This window comes from Mauremys reevesii, linkage group 3 (genome assembly GCF_016161935.1).
Source record: "Mauremys reevesii isolate NIE-2019 linkage group 3, ASM1616193v1, whole genome shotgun sequence".
Taxonomy (NCBI): Eukaryota; Metazoa; Chordata; order Testudines; family Geoemydidae; genus Mauremys; species Mauremys reevesii.
Window position 1 is genome coordinate 193,241,279 of NC_052625.1, and position 11,412 is coordinate 193,252,690.

The window sequence follows — 11,412 nt, forward strand, 5'->3', positions numbered from 1 at the left end:
ATAAGAAATACCCACAGAGGCAGTCCCAGTCTGCTCCCCAGCCTGGGTCCTCCAAGGGTAAATGTCAGTTTTGAGGAGATGCCTGGGGGCGACTTACCAGTTTATACCAGGAATCCACCCTCAATAAAGCTTCCCTTCTCCAACCGGTTGTGTGCTTTTCTCCCGGCGTCATTGCGGCTGACTTCAGACCGTTGGGTCCTCAACACCGTCTTCCGGGGCTATCCCTTTCAGTTTACCTCTACTCCGCCCAACCACCCTCCGCCTCTGCCCCTCCTGGGGGACCCCTCTCACAAGGTCCTGCTCAAGCAAGAGGTGGGGCGGCTCCTTGTCTTAGGAGCGGTGGAATTGGTACCAGCGGAGTTCAAATGCAAGGGGTACTACTCCCGCTATTTCCTTATCCCAAAGGCCAAAGAGGGGCTCAGGCCCATCCTGGACTCGCGAGGCCTGAACCAGTACATGGTAAAGCTCAAGTTTCGCATGGTTTTTCTGGCCTCCATCATCCCCTCCCTGGATGCCGAGGACTGGTACGCCGCCCTCGATCCGCAGGATGCGTACTTCCACATTCATATCTTTGAGGGGCACAGACGCATCCTCCATTTCATGGTTGGGCAGGAGCACCACCAATTTACAGTCCTCCGGTTTGGCCGGTCCACTGTTCCAAAACGCATATCTGTGGTGGCGGCCTACCTCAGATGTCGTGAGGTCCAGATCTTCCCCTATCTGGATGGTTGGTCAAGGGCAGCTCCCGGTCGCAGGTGTGGGATCATGTGGTGCTCCTCCTGTCCATGTGCACCACCCTGGGCCTGTTGGTGAATGACACCAAGTCCATGTTAGTCCCGGTACAGCGCATAGTTTATATCAGGGCAGTTCTGGATGCGATATCGGCCAGGGCCTCCCTCCCACTGGGCAGATTCGAGACCCTGAAAGGGCTCATCAACATAGTCATAAGGTTTCCCGTGACCACAGCCAGGGTGTATCTCCAGCTCCTGGGTCACATGTCAGTGTGCAGATACATGGTTCGCCACGCCAGACTCAGGATGAGGCCCCTACAGCTCTGGTTGGCCTCGGTGTTTTCCCAGGCCAGAGACAGGATGGACAAGGTCCTCACTGTGCCCAAGACAGTGATTGCTTCCCTACAATCTTGGTCCTCCCCAGGGAATATGCTCCATGGGGTCCCGTTCAGGGGCAGGCCCCCATCAGTGGAGCTGGTGTCCGATGCATCTAACCTGAGGTGGGGAGAGCATGTGGAGGATGTTCAGACCCAAGGTCTGTGGTCTGCGCAGGACCTTGCCCTATATATAAATGTCAAGGAACTCAGGTCGGTCCGGCTGGTGTGCATGGCCTTCTGCTCGCACCTGGAGGGCAGAGTGGTCAGGGTTCTCATGGACAACACAACCTCAACCTTTTACATCAACAGGCAACGTGGGGCCCACTCCTCTGCCAGGAAGCCCTCAGGCTGTGGGACTTGTGTATAGCCCACAACATTTGCCTACAGGCCTACCACCGACGGGGCACCCGGAACTCGCGGGAGGATTGCCTGAGCTGGGACTTCTCTCAGCACAAGTGGTCTCTACACCCAGAGGTGGTGCACAGACTTTTCCAAGAGTGGGGAACTCCCCAGGCGGACCTGTTCACAACTCGGCAGAACTGGCGGTTTCCCCAGTTCTGCTCTGGGGGTGGGAGGCTGGGAGTGGGTGCTATCTCTGATGTCTTCCTCCTGTCCTGGTCGGGCCAGCTTCTCTCTGCCTTCCCCCAATCCTGCTGATGGGCAAGGTCCTGGAAAAGATAAAGACGGACAGAGCCTGGGTCCTCCTGATTGCCCCGGCACAGCCCAGGCAACATTGGTATGGGACCCTCATGAGCGTGGCAGTCGCCCCACCAAGGCCATTACCATCCTGCCCGGACCTGCTCTCCCAGGACCAGGGCCACCTCCTCCATCCCAAACTAGCAGCACTCCACCTCATGGCGTGGCTGCTCAGTGGTTAGGCTGGGAGGAAAGGATGTGCTCAGAAGGGGTTCAGCGCATCCTGTTGGAAAGCAGGAAACCCTCCACGCGTCGAGCCTACTTGGCAAAGTGGTCTCGGTTTTCCTGGTGGGTGGCTGAGCGGGGCGTTTCCCCCATGGTTGCCCCGATCCAGCTCATTTTAGACTCCATCCTTCACCTTAGAGCCCAAGGCTTGGCGCCCTCATCTGTCAAGGTGCACTTGGCGGCCATATCAGCCTTTCACCCGCCGGTGCAGGGGCACACAGTATTCTCCCATGCTATGACTGGCCTATTCCTTAAGAGACTAGATCATCTCTTCCTGTACGTTAGGCCCCCAGTCCCTCAGTGGGACCTGAACTTGGTGCTGGCCTGGTTGATGGCTCCCCACTTTGAGCTGCTAGCTACATGCTCCTGGTCATACCTCTCGTAGAAGGTAGCCTTCCTGGTGGTGATCATGTCAGCTAGACAGGTCTCGGAACTCAGGGCCCTGACCTCCGAGCCCCCATACACAGTGTGCCATAAGGATAAGGTCCAACTCCGCCCACATCCTTCATTCCTCCCGAAGGTGATCTCCGCCTACCACATGGGTCAGGACATTTTCCTGCCAGTCCTCTGTCCCAAGCCTCATGTGTCCAGTGAGGAGCGCCACCTCCACACACTGGATGTGAGACGGCCTCTGGCCTTTTACTTGGAGCAGACTAAACCGTTCAGGAAGTCGTCGCAGCTGTTCATCGCCTCGGCCGAACCCATGAGGGGTCGGCCGATCTCCACTCTCCAACTGGATCACCTCGTGCATCCATATCTGTTATGACCTGGCAGGATTCCCTCCGCCGTCAATTGTGAGGGTACACTCGACTAGGGTGCAAGCCTCGTTGGTTGCCTTTTTAGCCCATGTTCCCATTCAGGACATTTGTAGGGCTGCCACATGGTCTTTGGTTCACATGTTCACCTCGCATTATGTGATCGTCTCCCAGACAAGGGAAGACGCCAGGTTCGGCAGGGCTGTGCTCCATCCCAAGAATTTGTGAACTCCTACCCACCTCCAAAGATATAGCTTGGAATCACCTAGTGTTGAATCACTCGAAGAAGAAAAAACACTTACCTTTTCCGTAACTGGCGTTCTTTGAGATGTGTTGCTCATGTCTATTCCACATCCCGCCCCACTTCCCCTCTGTCGGAGTTGTCTGGCAAGAAGGAACTGAGGGTAGGGGGAGTGCGCAGTGCCCATTATACCGCACCATGGAGGTGCCACTCCAGGGGTCGCTAGGGGCACTCCCCTATGGGTACTGCTAGGAGAAAAACTTCTGGCACTGGTGCACATGGCAAGCACGCACACCTATTGTGGAATAGACATGAGCAACACATCTCGAACACCAGTTACGGAAAAGGTAACTGTCTTTTTTGACAAGAGGTAAAGGAAACACTTTCTGTGCATGTGAAGAATATGGTCAAGCTGTCTGAACCTAAATCCGCATGTATGGACTTAGAGACACATCACCAGGAATGATTGAACTCTTATGGAGACAAGTGTACTTTAATAGTGTGCCTTCAGAGTTCTGTGCCAGGCGCTGTATGAAAACACATTGAGAGGCACGCTTTACCCTGAAGACGTCACTACCGAAATAAGACAGACACACACAGGGGAAGGGGAACAGAGACACAGAGAGGTCAAGTGAGTTTCTTGAAGTCACCCAGCAGGTCAGTGACTGAGCTGGGAATAGAATAGAACAGAATCCAGATCTCCTAACTCACAGTCCAGTGCTCTACCCACTAGACTGCACTGCCACTAGGCAGGGTCAATTGTACCTCCTAAGCAAAAGCCCTAACAGAGAGAATTTACAAATTGGAACCAAAAGTAAGTCTTTTTCCTTCTCTTTTGTGTTTGCCTTACATAACAAAGAGCATAAATGATTGAAAACAGACCTCCTTTGTGCCGTCACTGGAGATATGGCAAACGGGTTTAACGGGGATAATGAAATCCGTGGCCTGGTAGAAAGAATAGAGTGAACGTGACTGGAAGGAATGTGGCAACATGTGGGAGTTCTGGCCTGGTACAACTGCCTGAGGCTGGATCACAGAGAGATGAAGGCACAGGCTGTCTTGGGAAGCAAGTAGCATCCCTGCTGAACAGCGAACTCTTCCACTTTCTCCTTGAAACCATAACATCTCTGCTGCCTCCTCCTCATTCCCCGGGACTCTGAATGCTCTTGAATTAAGTGGCACTTGCCCCGTGATAACCTTGTTCCAATTAAAAATCTCCAATTAGACATGGGCCAGAGAAACAAGCTCCAGTCTGGGTCTAAGTGGCACCAAAGCACAGTGATTGCTGATTGGGGCTTGGGGCCCAGTCTCTGATTTCAAGATGGTTGCGGTGAATAGTGTGTGCTTACTTCTTCTGTGATGATGTATGGATCATTCGCTGTCCTACTATACTTCCTGTATTAAAGCTCCCTCTCCAAGTTCATTACGTATGTGCAGGCATAAAAGAGCTGAGAACACACCTTTTATTGGACAAGCTCATGTTCTGTAGCTTTTTGGAGTTGTCTAATGTTCACTGGTGTCCTATGAACCCAGAGGCCAATGTAAAAACCTGTTAGTTTCACAATCAGTAAAACAGCTGCTGATGTTCCATGGGAAACTGTGGTTTTAAGATACCCTTACTGCTTCTTGTGTTATCCAGAGGGGCCTTCCTCATTCTTCATTAATCAGGAGACTTGCATAAAGAAGACGATGTTGGGCGGGGGGTGAGAAAATCTGTTGCTTATTCCCCACCCAAAGTCATAGTTCTCTATGACATCGTCATAATCTCCACAGCAACTAATTGTGTTGTTACAAACAGGATTATGATTTCGAGCAGGAAAACAGCGGTGAGGTGATGAATTCTTAACAAGGGCATTTGTTTCCATACAAGGCATTATCAGTTAAGCAAAAAGGAGAGAGAAACAATAGCTTCTCAACAGGATACTTGTGGACATTTGGAGAGCCATTGACTTGATGTTAATTTTATCAAGACCCTGTGGCTAACAACTGGTATTAAAAATCCATCAGTAAGCCAGTAGTAGTTCAGAGGAAGATGGTCTTACGTTTAAGGCATTGGACTGGGAGTCGGTAGATCAGTGTTCACCACAACCCACCTGTGGGAAATTGGGAAAATCACTTGATTTCTCTCTGCCTCCTTGCCTGTCTGTAAAATGGGGATAATTATACTTCCTTTCTTCTGCTCTTTGTCTGTTTATATTGTAAACCCTTCAAGGCAGACTTGCATCTGAAGAAGTGGGTATTCACCCACGAAAGCTCATGCTGCAAAACGTCTGTTAGTCTATAAGGTGCCACAGGATTCTTTGTTGCTTTTACAGATCCAGACTAACATGGCTACCCCTCTGATACTTCAGGGCAGGGTCTCTCTTACTGTGTTTGTACAATGCACTGCACTTTAGGGTCCTGATCTCCACTGGGGTAGCTATGTGCTACTGTAATGCAAATAATTGTCATTAGTTTCAATTGCCATTATTGGGTAGGTACTAATGACTTTCAGTTATGTAACCATTCCACACTAAGGGCTTAATTTTACAAGGTACTTAAGCCCACCCAGATCGTTTAGCACCTAGGGTGGTATTCACAAAGCTATTTAGGTGTCTAACTCCCACGGACTTCAATGGAAGTTAGGAGCTTAAGGATCTGGGTCCCCACTCCCATTGAAATCAATCAGATTTAGGCACCAACTAGCTTAGAGGATCTAGGCCTGAGTGTCCCCAGTTTGTTATCTTCATGTCTCTTATTCTGTCCTCCTTGGTCTTCCTTGCTTTAGTGACATTGATGTGTGTGGAATGCAGGATGCTTAGCACTTGCAGGACTGAGCCCTGAATGTGTAAACTGGTTTTCATCCAGGCTGGTATTTGTCAGTAATTTACAAGATCATTATAAGAATTTTAGTGCTTGTTTCATGTTCATACAGTAAAGAAACTCCGCTATCCAGACCGGGCGGGAGCGGTGAGGAGCTCACAGCTGCATGCAGACAGCTAGTTCCTGGTTGCAGGCAAACATATGTCTTATGCCATTCTTCTGGGGTTTCCCTCAGCCTACAGCTGTTGCTGCTTCTCCTCCTCAAATGGCCTTTTGTCCCCTCTGGCTCTTTATTTGGCTTCTGGGCTCTGGGGTATGTGTCCTCTACCCCGCATCTGGAGGTGCCAGTCCCTGCACAGACGGACAGACTTGTGCTAGCTCAGCGGGAGCGAGTGCACGAAAAACAGCAGTGTGGGCATTGCGGCATGGGCAGCAGGTCAGGCTAACTGCCTGCGCTGGGACCTGGGGGGTCAGGCAGACGTGGACTCAGACAGCTAGCCTGACCTGTAGGGGAAAGACTTTAACATCTTAGGTGCGCCATCTTGAAATGCCCAAACAACAACTGGGAATCCATCTTGGTTGCCCGTCTTCCCCCTTCCCAGGTGTAGTTTCCTGCCCTTTCTACCGAAAGGCGGGAAACCAAGCAAGCCATGATCTGCCCAGTAACAGCAGAGCATATAAGGGCCTGCACAGCAGAGGGTAGGGGCTGCCCTTCTGAGTGGCAGAGTCTGGAGGTGCTGCTGCTGCCACTGTTGGACAGCACAGCAGACACGTCAGCTCTTTAGATTGCCTCAGAGGAGTACGCTGAGCATGCGCTCTTTCATCTGGTTGTGGGAGGGTGATTCTCACTTGCATGCAGAGAGTGTGTCACCAGCTGCCACTCTTCCACGGAGGACAAACACACACCCACAACTCGCAGGAGCATTACAAGCCAAGTCATCGCTGGAGTAGAGCTGTCATCACCTCATCCTCAGATCCACTCCTTACCTGCGGGTTCCTTCTCCTGGATGGAGTCCGGAGCTGTCCTGTCATCGTGAGTATCCCCAGAGCTGCAAGACATTGTAGTGGTCCATTGATCCTCCATCCTCTTACCCACGTCCCGTCCTAGGGGAGAGAACTCACCCTCAGTCGCAGTCAGCATACTGCCGGTCCTCTGCTTACCTTATATCACCTGTTGTGATATAAGGTAAGATGCCTTACCTGTGTTCCTATTCATTTGCTTTACCTCTGGTTTACCTTGTTTAGAACTGTCAATGGTTTAATAAATACCTTGGTTGTTAACACCCACACATCCTAGTTGTTTGGTTTTTTTAAGGGGCTAACAGCAAACCCCAATGACAGATGTGAGTATGGGGACGTTCCTCTAGATTGGTTTCAACAGAGCCACTTCTAGTGCCAAGACAGCCACCCTGCTATGTTTAGCATGCTCCCTCGCTTGAGCTGAACTAGTACGAGGCTGTCTACCCACAGTGGGAATCACACCTTCCAGCTGCAGTGTAGACATACCCTGAGTGACCCACTCCCGCTAGGGAAGATCACTCCAGTAGTGGGGGAAGGATCTGGGAATTGGCCAGAGAAGTATTTCTCAGAAGAAAGTGGAGCAAATGTTAGACAGCACGGGCTTCTCCTCACACTGTCCTTAGGGCTGCTGAAATGTCGGAGTGAATGATGTAGGGAAATCATGGATCACTGCGACCCACACTAGGACAATGCCGGCCTTTGTCCCCTTCTAGTGGCTGATCCATACAAGAGGTTGGGGTCTAAAGCATCTAAATATCTTTGAGAGTCTGGGCCTTACTCCTTTAGTGTTGAAGGTCCCAGGTAGGTTGGCCCATGCTGGGCTGATTTTACAGTCATGGTGGAGAATGTCAAATTATGAAATTATGTTAAGGAATAAGGCTCATTAGTTAGCCAGTGACTGTCCTTTCCCCGTCTCTGTGGTTCCTCGCCATTTCACTTGTCTAGTTTATATCCTTTGCGATGTCGGGTGAATTCACTGCTCCTGAGGCACTAATTTCATTAGCAGATGCAACTTCCTGTCACAGATCTGCTGACGGTCCTTGCTCCTGAACCACAAGCTCCCATTATGCCCGTCTGAGGGTTGTCTTGCACAATCCTTGACTTGCCCTAAGCCGGTCTCCACAGGCTTTGTGACGCAGACTAGAGCTGGTTGTGAATTTATCCATGAATCATTTGTCTGTCAGAAAATGCTGATTCATCAAAATGCTTTTTCAGCTCCAGGAGATTTTTTTTTTATATATATATGTGTGAGAAAGAGACCAACCAATAGCCCAGTGGTTAGGGAAGTCATGTAAGATTTCAGAGACACGGGGTATCAGCAGTCATTCATCGAGTGTGAGGGCAATTTGAGTGGTTATGCCAGAGCTAGCTTTAATTCAGATAGTGGAGTAGGTAAAGTGCAGCAGCACATGCTTCAGCATAGGCTACCTCCTGGAGTAATTACCCCGTGTTCCAGGTGGGATTGTACAGCCCACCCTGAAGCACCTGCTGCTCCATTTTGGGTAGGTCTACATGAGCTTCAGTCCCACCTCTCACTTACAGTACAGACAGACCCCCAGGTTCGAGTCCCTGCTCTGTGGATTCTCGCTGTACACCCGTGACTGTTTAATTATTTATGCCAAGTGGAACAGCTCCAACAGGGGAGAGGGAGAAAACGAGCCTGACTGATTTTATAGCCTGGTCGTTAGATTGTTTTCAGCCTTGATTGCCATTATGAGTCTGCTAACTATTCATTTTTGCTCTCGTTAAGCAAGTGAAAAGATGTGCTACTAAGGAGAATTATGGCTGCATACATGATGTTACTGAGCCCCCTGGAAGCTTTAAGTGTGAGATCCACAAAGGGACTAGGGCATTGCAATGCTGAGATACCTAGAAAATCACAGGCACAACTCTGCAATCCATAAAGCCCATTTAGGTGTGTAGGTTCCCTAGACAATGCACAAGGAGAGGTAGGCGCCTTCGAATCGGATCACAAAAGGGAACCTCTTAAGTGAGCCACTGGAAGAGGTCAATGAGAGGAGTGTGTTCTAAGCCCCGCCCCTCTCTGAGATAGGCACCTAGCTCTGCTTAACGAATAGCAACCCATGAACAGGCACCTGCTGCCTGACTCCATGGGGCTTAGGCATTTCTTGAGGCCCCAGAGCACCCATGGAAAAAAAATAGGGGATGCTCATCATCCACCAGCAGCCCCACGGGCCAGCTCCTGCCCCTCCCCCCAGCACGTCCCGCCCCCCACGGATCAGCTGTTTAGCAGCATGCAGGAGGTGCTGGGGGGAAGGGGCGGAGCGAGGGCGGGACGTGTTTGGGGGAGGGGGCAGAACAGGGCAGGAAGAGGCAGAGTGGGGGCAGGGGCTAGGGTGAAGCGGGTCGAGCAGCCTTGGGGAAATGAGAAAGTCAGCGCCTGTGCTTGAGGGAATGCGTTCGGTGCCTGCCTCATGCTACACAAAATTGGGGAGGGAGGGGCAGGCCCCTCCGTCAGTTGAAGCCATTTCGCTGTGGATACATAATGAAAGCATGATTGGAACAGAGGACGGGGCCTGGGTCTCCCCCTCCCAGAGGGGTGCCCTTACTGCCCTACCCACTGGACTACAGTCATTCCCACTCTCTTGCTCTTTTTCTCTAGCTCAATGACTATTTCATGATTTAAACCATAATGGAACAGCTACAACAGGAGCGATCGAGCCCCTCCCCCCGCAACATCCCATAGTTTTCTGGTTAAAGGTCTCTCCTGAGAGGTAGGAGACCCTTATTCAAACCCTTTCTTCCCCCTGTGGCAGAGAGGGGGGAGTTGAGACTGGGTCTCCCACATCTCAGGTGAGTGCTCGGAGCACTGGGCTAACAGTTATAAGGCAGGCTCTGTCTCCAGCCAGAAATCGAATGGGACCTGATCTGGTTGGTGTGCTCTGAAGCTGCCTACCAGATTGGGCCCCGCCAGGGCCGTCCTTAGGATTTATGGGGCCCTACGCCCGACTGCAGCCTGGTGGGGGAGGGGGAGGAGGGACGACGAGACAACAAAGGATAACGAGACACCCAACCCGCCTCATGGTGGCGGAGAGTCACAGTTCCCTGCAGAGACCCCGTACCCTCTCCCTCACGCAGAATGGACATGAAGAAGGTACCTAATTAAAAGCACTAAATTTGGGAATAAAAAATGTCAGTCACCGTTTTTTTCATATGCCCTGAAGTTTGTCAGAGATTTATTTGCAAAAACTTTGTAGTAAGGGTGAGTCAGCTGTCCTGCTGAATACAACATTAAATATAATGGAATACATGATGCAGCTCTTCTCTGTTTTATATTTTCTTAATCAGTATTTCTAAGCTGATTTTATATTTTAAATGTACTCTTAAGCCTTCATAAAGTAATCATTCCAGATTACTACATATTTAACTCACTGAAACGAAGACATTATTTTAAATTTATCAGTCACAGAGGTTTAGTGTGTTCATAATAATGTTCATTGCTTTTAGAAAAAGGGAACACTAATTTACTTTATATGATCTCTCTACCAACAGACATGTTTATGAAATTTCACCAACTTTAAAAAAATATGTTTCCAAAGATTTTAGGTATAACAAAGGATTTTATATCTTACTAAGTTATTGATTTTCCTGGAGGGTTCTCTTAAAACTAGTTAATCGGATAGTCAGAAGTAAAGAAAGGGAAACTCTTTGTCCAGCTATCTGGAAGGGAAGGGCTGTTGTCCCTTTAAGGGCTTTTTTCAATGGGGGGCTGGGGGCAGAGAGGGTGAAGGGAGAAAGAGATGGAGAGAAAGGACAGGAAGACTTTGGAAGCAAGATTTTTTTTGTTCTTTTTTTTTTTTTTGAAGGATTTATTTAAAAAACTACCTGTCTGAAGATCCAAGCATTTAAGGCTAAAGATGATTGTGCATCTAAAAGTCTATGCAAGGATTTTTTAGAGCTGTGATTTTATAATCTTCACCAATGAAATGTTTTTAAAGCTAATTTTAAACTATTTTAAACTGACATGTTCTGAGTAAATATTACAGTAATGCACAACTGTTTTTGTCAGTACATTCAAAACCTGACTGTGTATACCTGTAAAAACAATGAGGAGTCCTTGTGGCACCTTACAGACTAACAAATTTATTTGGGCTAGAAACTTTTGTGGGCATTTGTTGAAGTCGGTTCTAGCCCACGAAAGCTTATGCCCAAATAAATTTGTTAGTCTCTAAGGTGCCACAAAGACTCCTCGTTGTTTTTGCTGATAAAAGACTAACATGGCTACCCCTCTGAAACCTGTCAGTGTATACCTGGGTTTGGCAAATGCCTGTTAAATGGCTTCATTACCCCTTGAATGGCTATTTAACAGTCTCAATGTTGTGCTGATACAGTGGCTCTCAAAATTCTGTACTGGTGACCCCATTCACATAGTAAGCTTCTGAGTGTGACCCCTCCTTATAAATTAAAAACACATTTTTATATAGTTAACACCATTATAAATGCTGGAGGCAAAGCGGGGTTTGGGGGTGGAGGCTGACAGCTCGTGACCCCCCATGTAATAACTTCACGACCCCTGAGGGGTCCCGACCCCCAGTATGAGAACC

General features: G+C 49.4%; 1 long non-coding RNA gene across 1 annotated transcript; it reads right to left on the minus strand.

Annotated features, from left to right (window-relative positions):
- Window positions 1-697: 697 nt before the first annotated feature.
- Window positions 698-6,933, minus strand: LOC120402081. Its single transcript, XR_005596956.1, has 3 exons — window positions 6,815-6,933; window positions 1,628-1,776; window positions 698-803 (listed from the first exon to the last, which is right to left on the minus strand). It is a non-coding gene; the product is annotated as an uncharacterized LOC120402081 (long non-coding RNA).
- Between the last annotated feature and the right edge of the window lie 4,479 nt (window positions 6,934-11,412).